Source organism: Hemitrygon akajei, chromosome 5, assembly GCF_048418815.1.
Source record: "Hemitrygon akajei chromosome 5, sHemAka1.3, whole genome shotgun sequence".
Classification (NCBI taxonomy): domain Eukaryota; kingdom Metazoa; phylum Chordata; class Chondrichthyes; order Myliobatiformes; family Dasyatidae; genus Hemitrygon; species Hemitrygon akajei.
This window is the reverse complement of record NC_133128.1, coordinates 59,764,778-59,780,323: the sequence shown is the minus strand read 5'-3', so window position 1 is coordinate 59,780,323 and position 15,546 is coordinate 59,764,778. Positions and strand designations below refer to the sequence as shown.

At 39.8% G+C, this 15,546-nt stretch overlaps 1 pseudogene; it reads right to left on the bottom strand.

Moving 5' to 3' along the window:
- Positions 1-777: 777 nt before the first annotated feature.
- On the bottom strand, positions 778-12,674 carry LOC140727208 (histone-binding protein RBBP4 pseudogene; annotated as a pseudogene).
- Between the last annotated feature and the right edge of the window lie 2,872 nt (positions 12,675-15,546).

Here is a 15,546-nt window from a genome sequence, read left to right as displayed (position 1 = left end):
TAACATTCTTGTAAATCTCTGCACTCTTTCTATAGTATCCACATCCTTCCTGTAGTGAGGTGACCAAAACTGAGCACAGTACTCCAAGTGGGGTCTGGCCAAGATGTTATATAGCTGTAACATTACCTCTGAGCCCTTGAACTCAGTTCCATGGTTGATGAAGGCCAACACATCAAACACCTTCTTAACAACACTGCCAACCTGCACAGCAGCCTTAACTGTGCTATGAACACAGACCCCAAAGTCTCGCTGATCCTCCACACTGCCAAGAGTCTTACTATTAATATTATATTCTGTCTTCAAATTTGACCTACTGAAATGAACCATTTCACACTTATCTAGGTTGACCTCCATCTGTCACTTCTCAGCCCAGTTCTACATCCTATTAATGTTGCACTGTAACCTCTGACAACCCTCCAGACTATCCACAACACCCCCGACTTTTGTGTCATCAACTAACTTACCGTTCTACTTCTTCATCGAGGTCATTGATAAAAATCACAAAGAGGAGGGGTCCCAGAACAGATCCCTGCAGAACAGCACTGGTCACCGTCCTCCATGCAGAATATGAACCATCTACAGCCTCCCTTTGTCTTCTGTGGGCCAGCCAATTCAGGATCTTTAAAGCAAGGTCTCCTTGGAACCCATGCCTCAATACTTTCTGAATGAGCCTTACATGGGGAACCTTATCAAATGCCTTACTGAAATCCATATACACTACATCCACTGCTCTACCTTCATCAATTTGTTTTGTTACACCCAAGACTTTTTTTCATTTTATTCTTCTGAAACCAAGCAAATCACCTATGGTTCATTTGGATTCTAGGATAAATCAGTCATTTTTGCAGTGTCAGTTCAATGAATAAATAGTGGTTCTATAGGTCCATCTTCTGCATCTTCCGTTGATTGTTCCTCACCAACTTTGATTAAACTCCACACATTGAGATGACTATCTGCACTGCTGGAAGCAAAAATAGTTTCATTATGTGGAGACCACTGGACCCAGAAGATCTCATCCTTGTGAGATTCAAAGAAATGATGTTTTAATTTAAGATTTCAAAGATCCTATAATGCTACCATCTTGTCAGTGGAGCCAGTTGCCAGGATAAATTCACTGTATGGGTTGAAATACAAGGAGTTGACTTCAGCTGTATGCACATCCACGAAGTGGCTTGGCTTTGAAGTATTATTTGACCTCGTATTCCAGATCATGAGTTTCTGGTCATCAGCCACTCATCCAAACAAAGATTCATGCAGTAAATACCAGGATACATCTTCTACAACTGCAGTGTGACCTGTAAATATTGTTCTAACATAAACTATCTTTCCTTCTTTTGGACCTGCACTAATGTCCCAAAGACAGATTGTATGATCGTCTGAAGAACTAAGAAGATGTCCACTTAGATTTGGGTTCCAGGACAGGCCATATCCTTCTTTTTGTTGACCATGTAGCCATGCAGAGAAATTTCAGATAGAGTTTAATGTTGACAAGTACTTGTCAGAATTAAACTTCTTGTCATACTTGGACAAGTTCCGCTGGTAGGCTCATTTCGCAAGTCAGGAGGTACGGGACCCATGGAAACTAGGCTATATGGATTCAGAACTGGCTTGCCTACAGAAGATAGGTGAACTGTATTCTGCCTGAATGTCAGTGGTCAAGATTAATATTGGCACAACCTCATACCCTAATGGTCTATGCAGCACTGTACCATCCTATGTCCAATGTAAGGAGATTAGTAAATTAATTAAACAAAGACTCTAATCAGTCTTCATTGATAGTCTAACACCTCAGGGACTACAGCAATGCAAGGCAGCTCAACCCCACCTCCTCAAAGGAAAATAGGGACGGACAATTAAATGCTGACTCAGACTGTGAAGCCAGCATCCCTTCAATGAATATGAATAAAAACAACAAAGAATGGAAACAATATCACAGAAATAGCTGTCAATTGCTGAATGGAAGGGTGTAGCTCAGGAAAATTACAATCACCAGCGAAGCGATACTGAACAACTTGATGGAACCTCAGACTGAGAAGTGCTCGTGTCCTACTGAACTATTGGTTTGAACTTTTCAGATTTCCCTGGATTCAGGAGGGTTTCACTAAATCGGCAAATCCCAAATGTAAACCTCTTTACTCAAGACAGAAAGCAAGAAACTACAGGTGAGTTAACTTAATATCTGTCATGGGAAAAATGGTAGAAGCTATTACAGGAACTGTTATAGGAAGAACTCTGGAAAAATACAAGCTAACTGGTAATGTCTACATGATTTTGTGAAAGTGAAATCATGTTCAAGCATTTTACTGGATTTCTTTGAAGATATGCTGTGCTGTGGATAAAGGGAATTGGTTGATGTACAATGCTTACTTTTCCAAAAGACATTTGATATGGTGCTGCTGTAGAAAATAAAAGCTCATAAGATAAGAGGTAGCATGTTAGTATGGATAGAATACTGGCTGGCTAACTAGAAACTGATAGCAACTTAAAATGATCACTTACTCATTCACAAGATACAATGAGTCTGTACCACACATGTCAGAATCAGAGTCAGGTTTAACACCACTGGCATAAGACGTGAAATTTGTTAACCAAGCGGCAGCAGTACAATACAATACCTGACAATATAGAAAAGTAAATCAATTACAGTAAAAATATGCATATTAAATAGTTAAATTAAAATAGCATAAAAACATAAATAATTTTTAAAAAATGAGGTGGTGTTCATGGGTTCAATGTCCATTTAGGAATCAGATGACAGAAGAGAAGAAGCTGTTCCTGAATCATGGAGTGTATGCCCTCAGGGTTCTGTACCTCCTTCCTGACGGTAATAACGAGAAGAGGGCATGTCCTGGGTGATGGGGGTCCTTAATAATGGATGCCACCTTTCTGAGGCACCGCTCCTTGAAGACATCCTGGATACTACAGAACAGGATCAGGACCGAGCCTCAACTTTTCACAATTTATTTAAATGAGGTAGATCAAGGTATCAAAGGTTTCACTGTTATGATACATAGGTGGGTGGAAGATTAGAACATTAGAATTTTAGAAAGTCTTTGACAAGAACAAACATTTGGCCCAAGAAAGCTTGGCAAATTCCTATTCAAATAGTGTGTTGAGATAACTATCAAGTTTATATTTGAAAGTCTCTGAGGTACTGCTTGCAACTACACAACTAGTGAGTTTGTTCCATGTGTCCACAACTAGCGGAGTAAAGAAATGCTTCCTGATGTCAGTCTGAAAACTTCCCTTAACCAGTCTCCACCTATGGCCTCATGTCCTTGATGATGAATTAATTTTGAAGTAGTAGCTGACATCAACTTACTTACACCCTTAATGATTTTGAACACTTCAATCATGCATCCTCTCATTGTATGTCTACTTAGACTAAAAAGATATAATTATTTCAATTTTTCTTTACAGCTCATGCCCTGCACTCCTGAAATGTGTCTAGTCGCCCTTTTCTGGACTCTCTCCCGTGCCTACACATCCCTCACACAAGATGGAGGCTAAAATTATACACAGTATTTAAGGTGTGACCTCACAACTTAAGGAGAACATCTCTTGACTTGAACTTCACTGAGTGGTGATCCTCTGATTATATAGCCCAACATCCTATTAGCCTTCCTAATCACTTCTACGTATTGTCTAATGTTGGTAGTGATGAGTCTACTTCCTCTATGTAATACTTTACCTTTAATTACATTAAATTGCATCTGCCATTTATCTGCTCACATCTGCATTTTGTTCAGATCTAACTGTATTAATTTGGCTGCCTGAACGTTATCCTAATTTTATGTCATCAGCAAACTGTACTAGTTTATTTGTTATGTATTTATGCAAATCATTAATGTAAATTAAAAACAGCAGCAGTCCCAAAACCGATTCTAGTGGAAACCCACTTTTGTCATCTTCTAGGTGTGAAAATAATCCTCTCACTGTAACTTGTTGTTTTCTGTTTCTAAGCCAATTCTGCACCCATTTGTACACCTTATCCTGAATCCCTACCTCTTGTAATTTGATTATTAACTTCTCATGGGGTACCTTGTCAAAAGCTTTCTGAAAGTCCTAATAAACTATATAAACCACACTATTGTTATCATAAATTTTAGTTGCCTCATTATTGAACTCCAATATATCAGTAAAATATAATTTCCCCTTTCTGAACCCATGTTGGCTTTCTGATAACATGACTGTTCTATCAGCTGCTTTGCCATCTCATTATTTATTATTGTCTCCATTATCTTGCTTGCAGTACACGTTAAACTTACTGATCTATATTTATCAGAGTCAGTGTGGTCACCCTTTTTTAATACTGGGACAATGTTAACCCCTTTCCAGTCCCTAGGGATTTCACCAGTCTTCAATGACTTCTGAAAAATATGTGTTAGGGGTTTGTATATATAATGACAGGCCTCTTTAAGTACCCTTGGATATATGTTGTCTGGCCCTGGAGACTTATCAGCTTTCACTCTTTTCAGCTGAAGCAGGATCTCCCTTTCTAAGATGTCTATGTCACTGACTACAACCTTATTTTTCTTTGAACTTACTGTCATATTGCTAACATCTTTGCAGGTGAATTCTTTAGCAAAATATGAGTTAAGAGTATCCGCTATATCCTTCTCTGCATAATTTAACACCCACTATTATTCCTAATACACTTAACTTCCTCCTTGACTTTTCTTTTAAAGTATTGAGAAAACTATAAGCATTAATCTTAGCATTATGAGCAATATCCTTCTCAACCTGCATTTTGGCAATCCAAATTTTCTCTTGGCTATAACTCCCATATTTTCATATGCCCTATGGTTAACATCATTACAATTATTTTCTCTATTCCTTATATAGCTGTCTTTTCTTCAATAATTTTTATGTATGTTTTTACTCATCCATGTAGTTGATCTCTTGTTTATTATTGCTTCTCCCACCCCTGGGTATGACCACTTATTGAGCTGTGTGTATTACCTCTTTAAATCAATCCCATTGTTCCTCAGCTGACTCAACATCAAGCAGATCCTTCCACTTTACCTGTTATACTTTTGATCCTTTTAATAGCATTGGTTTTTACTGATATACTCCCCCAAACAACTTTGAGAATAACAATGTTAGAACCCTTGTTCCTAAAGGCTGAACAACTTCCATATTCAAAATTCTATCCTGATTGTAGAATATCAAATCTAGATAGGCCTCTCCTCTTGTTGCTGCATTAACATACTGGGTCAGAAGACAATTATTCAAGAATTCAATGAATTCACTTACTGTAATCCATTAGTCACTGGGTTCTCCCACTCAATATCTGTGAAATTAAAATCACCTATAATTATAATATTACCCTCTGAACTTGTTTTTTAATATTCTGATGGAGTTGTTTATTAAAATCACCATCAGCATTAGAGTCTATGACATATACCCAATGTTATTCCTTTATCCTCACAGCTTTCAATTCTCACCAGATGTCTTCACTACATCTTGAAAGCTACAAAAATGACATAAGGAGGCTACAAGGGGATATAGATAGCTTGAGAGATAGGGTAAAGATCTGGGAAATAGTAAAAAATAATGTGAACTATTCTATTTTGTCGGGGGGAAGAAAAAGGAAGCACCTTCTTATCTAAAAGTGAATGATTCCAGAGCTCTGAAATACAGAAGAATCTGGGTGACTTAATAAATTCACCCAAAAGCTAGCAGCAGAGGTAGCAAGTCAGCAGAATATTATCATGTTTTTGCAGTCACACAGGTTACTGCTGAGGCAAAATTTGGACTGATGTCCAAATACTCCTTTCCCATATTTAACTGAGAATGTTAATGTTTTACAAAGAATTAAGGAAGAGTTTGCAAGACTAACACCTAGAATGAGCAAGTTGCCTTGGTGAGGAGAGCTTGAGTCCTCGATTGATTAGAAATGTATGAGGTGAATTTACCCTGATAGATGTGGAGAGGATATTTCCCCTTGTGGTAGATTTTGGGATAAAAGGGTTCATGTTTAAAAATAATAAAAATGTGCTTTTAAGATAGAACATAGAGCAATACAGCAAGTACAGGCCCTTCGGCCCAGAATGTTGTGCCAGCCTCTCAAGGGGTGATTGATAAGTTTGTGGCCTAAGGTAGAAAGAGATGAGTTCTAAAGCTCTCGTTACATGCACGTGCAGTTCAACTCTTTGAGTAATTATGCAGAAAGCTTGAGGTTAATAACTTTTGTGGTATTTCTGTTTCAGATAATTGAAAATTGCAAGTGAGCATTGTCTGAGAAAATGGGCCTTAAGCCACAAACTTATCAATCACCCCTCATATAACCTACTCCAAGAACAATAAATGCTTCTGTCCCACATCACACTCTGCTTTTCTTTCATTCACGTGCATATCTAAGAAATGTCTCTTAAATGCCTCTACTGTATATGCTGACTGCTCATTGCAGCACATTCCACCACCCTGTGTAAAAAGCCTATGTATCCCAGGTTAATTAAACCCAAAATTGTAATGTTAGAAGTTCTACCTGTGGAGCAATGGATACGAGGCTTACTGATTTAAAAAAAAGACAATTGTGAAAAGGAAACGCCAAGCAAGGGCAGAGCGGGCTGGATGCAGGACAGACAAGGAGAGAAATGCAGCAACGATTAGAAGCTGAACACATCAACCGTTAAGAGTGGAATTAGTAGTGAGTATCTGTACACTACTAAATTGAAACCCTTAGGGTGAAACCCCTGGAGGAGAGAAAAAATTGATAAAAGATTTAGTGAAGCTACAGCTGTAACATGCAGCAACTTTAACGAGACAATATCAGTAGAGATGAGTGTCCAAAATCCCTAGCATGTAGTTGGGATTAGCTCTGTAAATTCATACCAAGGGATTTGGCCAAGTTTTTGTACAAGTTTCTGAATTGACTTTCTGTGGATGAGAAACTATTTCATTCCAATGAACCAAGAAGCAAGATGGCGAGCCACCCAAGATGAAGAACCAACGCAGGAACGAAATGTGAAATGATGCAGAGGATTCAATACGGTTGGATGTATAAGTTTATTTTCATTCCAAGAATCGGAATTTGATCTTCTGTAAGAACTGATTATTTTTGCAAAGACTTTGATAAGTTACTGAATGAGATTTACTTTGTTTAAAAGTTGCGTTGTTGGAGAATTTTCATGAAAGGAGTTAAACTGTGTATATATAATTTTTGAATTTGAATTTAAACTTGTGGATATACTTACTTAAGAATAGGAATTATATTTTGATTTTGAACTAACTAGGGATAAGTAAAAAGGAAAGTTTCGACTGTAAACTTTTTAATAGGGAATAACACTAGATCTAATTAGTTAGAGAAATAGGATTAACAAAGGATATTCTGGTCAATATTTCTGATTCCAACTACACAGGAATTTGTTTTTTGCTGATGTCTAAGATTTGGAACTAAACAGAATGTTTGAATTTTCAATTGTTCTTGCTCATGTAAATATTTTGTACATATTGTTTTTTTTTCTTATAAACAAAACTTTACTTCCAGAAATGTGTGGTTTCTATTCTCTGCCTCCTTCTGATATCTAGAACATTCTGATAGCCCATTAATACCTAGTGTAATTTGATTTTCTCAAATGAATGCAGTGACTAGTCACATGTGGTAAGACCGGTGCTACACAGGTGTTACTTAAATCTACCTTTGACATCCCGATTTACAGATATATTCAAACTAGCCAGTTCAACATTGGAAAAACATCTTTGGCCCATCCACTTCATCAATGCCTCTTATCATCTTCTGCACCTCTGTCAAGTGACCTCTTATCCTCCTTCGCTCCAAAGAGAAAAACCCTAGCTCGTTCAATCTATCCTTATAAGACATGCTCTCTAATCCAGTTTGCACATTGGTAAATCCATGCATCCTCTCTAAAGCTTCCACATCCGTCCTACAATCAGGCAGCCAAAACTAAACACAATACTCCAAGTGAGGTCAAGACTGAGCTATATAGATCTGCAATGTTATCTCGCAAGTCCTAAACTCAATCCACCAACTAATGAAGGCCAACATCCCATCAACTTTTGCAGCAACTTTGAGACATCAAACGAATGTGGACACCAAGATCCTTCCGTTTCTCCATATCACTAAGAACCCTGCCATTAACCCCATACACTTTACATTTTTCCAGATTGAACTTCATCTGCCACTCCTCTGCCCAGCTCTGCATCCTATCAAAGTCCCATTGAAACCTATGACAACCTTCCATACATTCCACAACACCAACAACTTTTATAGGGTTTAGATGGGGCAGAGTTTGTTAAGTGTGTCCAGGATGGGTTCCTGTCACAGTATGTTGACAGGCCGACTAGGGGAAATGCCACACTAGATCTAGTATTAGGTAACAAACTGGGTCAGGTCACAGATTTGTCAGTGGGTGAGAATCTGGGGGACAGTGATCACTGCTCCCTGACCTTTAGCATTATCATGGAAAAGGATAGAATTAGAGAGAACAGGAAAATTTTTAATTGGGGAAGGGCAAATTATGAGGCTGTAAGGCTAGAACTTGCGGGTGTAAATTGGGATGATGTTTCTGCAGGGAAATATACTATGGACATGTGGTCGATGTTTAAGGATCTCTTGCAGGATGTTAGGGATAAATTTGTCCCCGTGAGGAAGATAAAGAATGGTAGGATGAAGGAACCGTGGGTGACAAGTGAAGTGGAAAATCTAGTCAGGTGGAAGAAGGCAGCATACATGAGGTTTAGGAAGCAAGGATCAGATGGGTCTATTGAGGAATATAGGGTAGCAAGAAAGGAGCTTAAGAAGGGGCTGAGAAGAGCAAGAAGGAGGCATGAAAAAGCCTTGGAGAGTAGGGTAAAGGAAAACCCCAAGACATTCTTCAATTATGTGAAGAACAAAAGGATGACAGGAGTGAAGGTAGGACCGAATAGAGATAAAAGTGGGAAGATGTGCCTGGAGGCTATGGAAGTGAGCGAGGTCCTCAATTAATACTTTTCTTTGGTACTCACCATTGAGAGGGAGCTTGATGACAGTGAGGACAATATGAGTGAGGCCGATGTTCTGGAGCATGTTGATATTAAGGGAGATGAGGCGTTGGAGTTGTTAAAATACATTAGGACAGATAAGTCCCCGGGGCCTGACGGAATATTCCCCAGGCTGCTCCACGAGGCAAGGGAAGAGTGCTGAACCTCTGGCTAGGATGTTTATGTCCTCATTGTCCACGGGAATGGTACCGGAGGATTGGAAGGAGGCAAATGTTGTCCGCTTGTTCAAAAAAGTTAGTAGGGATAGTCCAGCTAATTATAGACCAGTGAGCCTTATGTCTGTGGTGGGAAAGCTGTTGGAAAAGATTCTTAGAGATAGGATCTATGGGCATTTAGAGAATCATGGTCTGATCAGGGACAGTCAGCATGGCTTTGTGAAGGGCAGATCATGCCTAACAAGCCTGATAGAGTTCTTTGAGGAGGTGACCAGGCATATAGATGAGGGTAGTGCAGTGGATGTGATCTACATGGATTTTAGTAAGGCATTTGACAAGGTACCACACGGTAGGCTTATTCAGAAAGTCAGAAGGCATGGGATCCAGGAAAGTTTGGCCAGGTGGATTCAGAATTGGCTTGCCTGCAGTAGGCAGAGGGTCATGGTGGAGGGAGTACATTCAGATTGGAGGGTTGTGACTAGTGGTGTCCCACAAGGATCTGTTCTGGGACCTCTACTTTTTGTGATTTTTATTAACGACCTGGATGTGGGGGTAGAAGGGTGGCTTGGCAAGTTTGCAGTCGACACAAAGGTTGGTGGTGTTGTAGATAGTGTAGAGGATTGTCGAAGATTGCAGAGAGACATTGATAGGATGCAGAAGTGGGCTGAGAAGTGGCAGATGGAGTTCAACCTGGAGAAGTGTGAGGTGGTACACTTTGGAAAGACAAACTCCAAGGCAGAGTACAAAGTAAATAACAGAATACCTGGTAGTGTGGAGGAGCAGAGGGATCTGGGGGTACATGTCCACAGATCCCTGAAAGTTGCCTCACAGGTAGAGAGGGTAGTTAAGAAAGCTTATGGGGTGTTAGCTTTTATAAGTTGAGGGATGGAGCTTAAGAGTCGCGATGTAATGATGCAGCTCTATAAAACTCTGGTTAGGCCACACTTGGAGTACTGTGTCCAGTTCTGGTCGCCTCAGTATAGGAAGGATGTGGAAGCATTGGAAAGGGTACAGAGGAGATTTACCAGGATGCTGCCTGGTTTAGAGAGTAAGGATTATGATCAGAGATTAAGGGAGCTAGGGCTTTACTCTTTGGAGAGAAGGCGGATGAGAGGAGACATGATAGAGGTGTACAAGATATTAAGAGGAATAGATAGAGTGGACAGCCAGTGCCTCTTCCCCAGGGCACCACTGCTCAGTACAAGAGGACATGGCTTTAAGGTAAGGGTAGGGAAGTTCAAGGGGGATATTAGAGGAAGGTTTTTCACTCAGAGAGTGGTTGGTGCGTGGAATGCACTGCCTGAGTCAGTGGTGGAGGCAAATACACTAGTGAAGTTTAAGAGACTACTAGACAGGTATATGGAGGAATTTAAGGTGGGGGGTTACATGGAAGGCAGGGTTTGAGGGTCAGCATAACATTGTGGGCCAAAGGGCCTGTAATGGGCTGTACTATTCTATGTTCTATGTATGTTCTATACCACCTGCAAAACTTACTGACTCACACTGCCACTTCCTCATCCAAGTCATTTATAAAAAGCACAAAGATCAGGTATCCAAGAAATCCCTGTTAAAACAACACTGGTCACTGACCTGCAGGTAGAACAAGCTTCATCTACTACTCCCCTCTGCTTTCTGTTGGCAACCAATTCTGAATCCATGCATCCAGGTTTCCCTGGATCTCATGCCTTCTGACCTTCTGAATGAGCCTTCCCTGAGAAAACTTATCAAATGTCTTACTAAAATCTATTTCCACTTGTAACCCAGGTTAATTAAACCCAAAGCTGTAGTGTTAGAAAACTCCACATGTGGAGGGATGAAAACAAGTTGTAACGAATTTTTTAAAAAAACAGAGAACTTGAAAAAAATATATAAAAACGAGGTATGGCTGATGAGGCGTGGACAAACAACAGAAACTCAGCAAACTATAGAAACTAACTAAAGATAAAAAACTGTTAAAAGTGGAATTAGTGGTTAGTATCTCTACCCTACTTACTGGAAATCCTCAGGGTGAAAGCCCTGGAGGGAGAGAACATCAATAAAAGATTTACTAAAGCTACAGCTGTAACAAGCACCAGCTATAGTGAAACGATATCGGCAGAGAGTAGTGCCCAAGATCCCTACCATGTAATCAGAAATTAGTTCTGTTAAAATTAAACCATACCAAGGGACTTGGTGAGTTAAAACACCTCTACTGTTCCAAGTGTATAATTTATATGTGAAATATATTCAGTAGTGTTGTAGCTGAGAAATATTTAGAAATGATGTGATATTGATTTATTTTGAAATAGAAAATAGAATATGTATAAGAACTTTCAGATTTTAATCCTGTTGCATACAGGTCAGGTTTTTTTTGTATAAATTTTGTGAATCGGCTTTCTGTGGATGACCCACTATTTCATCCAACGAACCAAGAAGCAAGATGGCGAGCCACCCAAGATCGAAGAACCAGTGTGGGAACTGTACAGGATTTAGTATGGTTAGATGTGTAAGTTTATTTTTCATCTGAAGAATCTGAATTAGATTTCCTGGAAGAACTGATTATTTTTATTAAGACTTTGATAAGTTATTGAATGAGATTTGATTTGTTTAAAAGTTGTGGTTTTGGAAAATTTGTCATGAAAGGAGTTAAGCTCTGTGTGTGTACAGTTAGACATACTGACCTGCAACTGAAATTGAATTTAACCGTAGTACTTAAAAATAGGAATTCAATTAGTTTCCTAACTAACCAGGGATAAATAAAAAAGCAAATGTTAGTCTGTAAATCTTTAAATAGGGAATAATGCTCGATCTAATTAGTTAGAGAAATTGAAGTAATAAAGGTTATTTAAATGAATCTCACTGATTCTAACTAAAATAGAATTTGGTTTTTGTTTGATATCTGGGATTTGGAACCTAAACAGAATGTTAGAATTTTGAACTGTTCTTACTCATGTAAATATTTTGCATATATTGCTACCTTTTATAAAAAAAATACTTAACTCCAGAAGTGTGTGCTTTCTATTCACTGCCTTCATCTGATACCCAGAGCTTCTGATGGCCCACTAGCACCTAGTGTAGTACTATGTAATTAGATTTTCTCATAAAGAGTGGGGTGACCAGTCACATGAGATAAGACAAACACTACACAGATTTTATACACTGTTCTTCCTTCATCAGTTGGAGTTCACTTTCTCAAAGAAGTCAATCACGTCAATGAGGCATGAGCTGCCCCTGACAAAGCCATGCTGACTATCCCTAATTAGACTACTTCTCCAAATGCTCGTAAATTCTGTTTCTTAAGATAACACAAAGGTAGTGGAAGTGGTGGAAGAACTTAAGGCTTGGTGCCAAGCAAATTAGCTCAATGTCAATAAGACAAGGGAGATCGTTATCAAGCTCAGGAGAACTCACACTATTCACCAGCCCTCTTTGCCTTGGTGGCACATCAGTTTCAAACCCCTGGGAGTGCACATCTCGCACAATCAAAAGCTTGCTGATGCGCCTACTTTCTGAAGAGGCTGAAGAGAGCTGCATTATGCACAACTATACTCACATCGTTTTACAAGTGTACAGTAACACGCTGGATCACCGCATGGTATAGACACTGCACTGTGGCACGCAGAAAAGCTTTATAACAGGTCATCAAACCTGCCCAATGCAACACCCGGCATCAGCCTACCTGCCAGAACAGGGCCAGTAACATCAAAAAGGATTCTATCCACCCTGCTCATGGACTGTTTGTCCCTCTTCCATCAGGGAGAAAGTTATGGAGAATGCCAGGATAGCCAGACTCAAAAACATTTACTTCCCCCAAACAGAAAGGCTAATCAACACTTCCACCCACTAATGCATCCCTCTACACTCCTATGACCACTATTTTATCATTTTCTGTTTTCATGTCTATACACTATTTTCATGTGTATAGACACTCACTTTCTATACTGTACATCAATCTATGACGCAGATATTGATGCATACTCAAGCTCTGTACAATACATCTATATTTATGTTTTTTTTACTATTGTGTTCTTTACCTTAGTGGGTTTTTATATGCTACACGGTATCTAGAGTAACAATTATTTTGTTCTCCTCTACACTTGTATTCTTGAAATGACTTGACTTGACATCAGATCATCTTTCAAAAGGGTGAAACCTCACAAGGCAACTGGCTCTGAAGGAGTACCTGGTGGGGCACTGAAAACCTGTGTCAGGAGCAAACTGGTGGGAGTGGTCAAGGACATCTTCAGCCTTCACTGCTGCAGTCAGAGATATTCACCTGCATGGAAGGGGTAACAATCAAACCAGTGCTCAAGCAAAGCAGGATGAGATACCTCAATGACTATCGCCCAGCGCCACTCATAATTAATATGTTGAAGTATTTTAAGAGATTGGTCATGGCTAGAAACAACTCAGTAATAATAAAAAAAAATCTTCAAAACCTGGGCATCAGTATCATTGGCATGATAACATAGTGCTTAGCACAACCAATGCTTTACAGTACAGGTGACCCAGGCTCAATTCCCATTGCTGTATGTAAGGAGTTTGAAACTCCAGTGACTGCTTGGGTTTTCTCCATGTACTCTAGTTTCCTCCCGCAGTCCAAAGGTGCACCAGATGGTAGGTTAATTGGTATTGTAAGTTGTCCTATGACTGGGCTAGGATTAAATTGGGGAATTGCTGGGCAGCGTGGCTTGAGTCAGAATCAGAATCAGAATCAGGTTTATTAACACTGGCATGTGTCATGAAATTTATTAACATAGCAGCAGCAGTTCAATGCAATGCATAATATAGAAGGCAAAAAAATAATAATAAATAAATAAATCAGTCAATCAATTACAGTATATGTATATTGAATAGATTAAAAATTGTGCAAAAAACAGAAATACTATGTATTAAAGAAGTGAGGTAGTGTCCAAGGGTTCAACGTCCATTTAGGAATCGGATGGCAGAGGAGAAAAAGCTGTTGCTGAATCACTGAGTGTGTGCCTTCAGGCTTCTGTAACTCCTACCTGATGGTAACAGTGAGAAAAGGGCATGTCCTGGGTGCTGAAGGTCCTTAATAATAGACGCTGCCTTTCTGAGACACCGCTCCCTGAAAACATAACTCACTAAATATATAAACCTCTGCAGCTTCTTACAATCCTGTGCAGCAACACCCCCCCCCCATACCAGACAGTGATGCAGCCTGTCAGAATTCTCGACACAGTACATCTATAGAAGTTTTTGAGTGTATTTGTTGTCATATCAATTCTCTTTCAACTCCTAATAAAGTATAGCCACTGTCTTACCTTCTTTATAACTACATTGATATGTCAGGACCAAGTTAGATCCTTAGAGATCTCGACACCCAGGAACTTGAAACTACTCACTCCCTCCATTTCTGATCCCTCTATGAGGATTGCTATGGTTCCTTCATCTTACCCTTCCTGAAGTCCACAATCAGCTCTTTTTCTTACTGACATTGAGTGCCAGGTTGTTGCTATGACACCACTCCACTAGTTGGCATATCTGGCTGCTGTATGCCCTCTCGTCACCAACTGGGATTCCACCAACAATGATTGTATCATCAGCAAATTTATAGATAGTAGCAGTCATGGTTATATAGAGAGTAGAGCAGTGGGCTAAGGACACACCCCTGGGGTGCACCAGTGTTGATCGTCAGCAAGGAGGAGATGTTATCACCAATCCACACAGATTGCATTGCAAAGGGTAGTACAGAGGCCTAGGTTCTGTAACTTGTCCATCAGGATTGTGGGATTAATGGTATTAAATGCTGAGCTATAGTCGATGAACAGCATCCTGACATAGGTGTTTGTGTTATCCAGGTGGCCTAAGGACATGTGAAGAGCCATTGCGATTGCATCCGCCATTGACCTATTGTGGTGATAGGCAAATTGCAATGGGTCCTGTGTTTGAAGTGCTGGAAGAACCTATTCTGTTGTACCGTACAGCCTACAGTATAATCAGGGACTACTTTATGTTTTCGTAACACGTCGTTGAATGTGCTATTAGGTGCATATTGATCTGTATGTGTGTGCCAAGTTCAGTTTCTGCTAGTAAAGAATCATAAACCTTCATGAATCATGAAGGAGGCAGAGTGAGGCTGCGTGTCTGAGAGGAAGTGGGATCGGGAATGTCGGGAGAACAAGAGACACAGTTGAAGCCGCAGCACATCCAGGCAAGTCCACAGCCAGTGCTGAAACCTAGGGACTGAGAGTCTGCCTGCCCCAGAAGGAAGATAAAAAGGAGCGACACACACAACTAGATAAACTGTGCTCGTGGCATTAGCAAAAAGGACACGTGAGTCAAAAAGAAAACAAGGGGAAAACGGGGCTAAATTAACATAACAAAGATGTCGATGATTGGAACCATTACAGCATTTGATAGTGGCACTGAAGACTGGGCA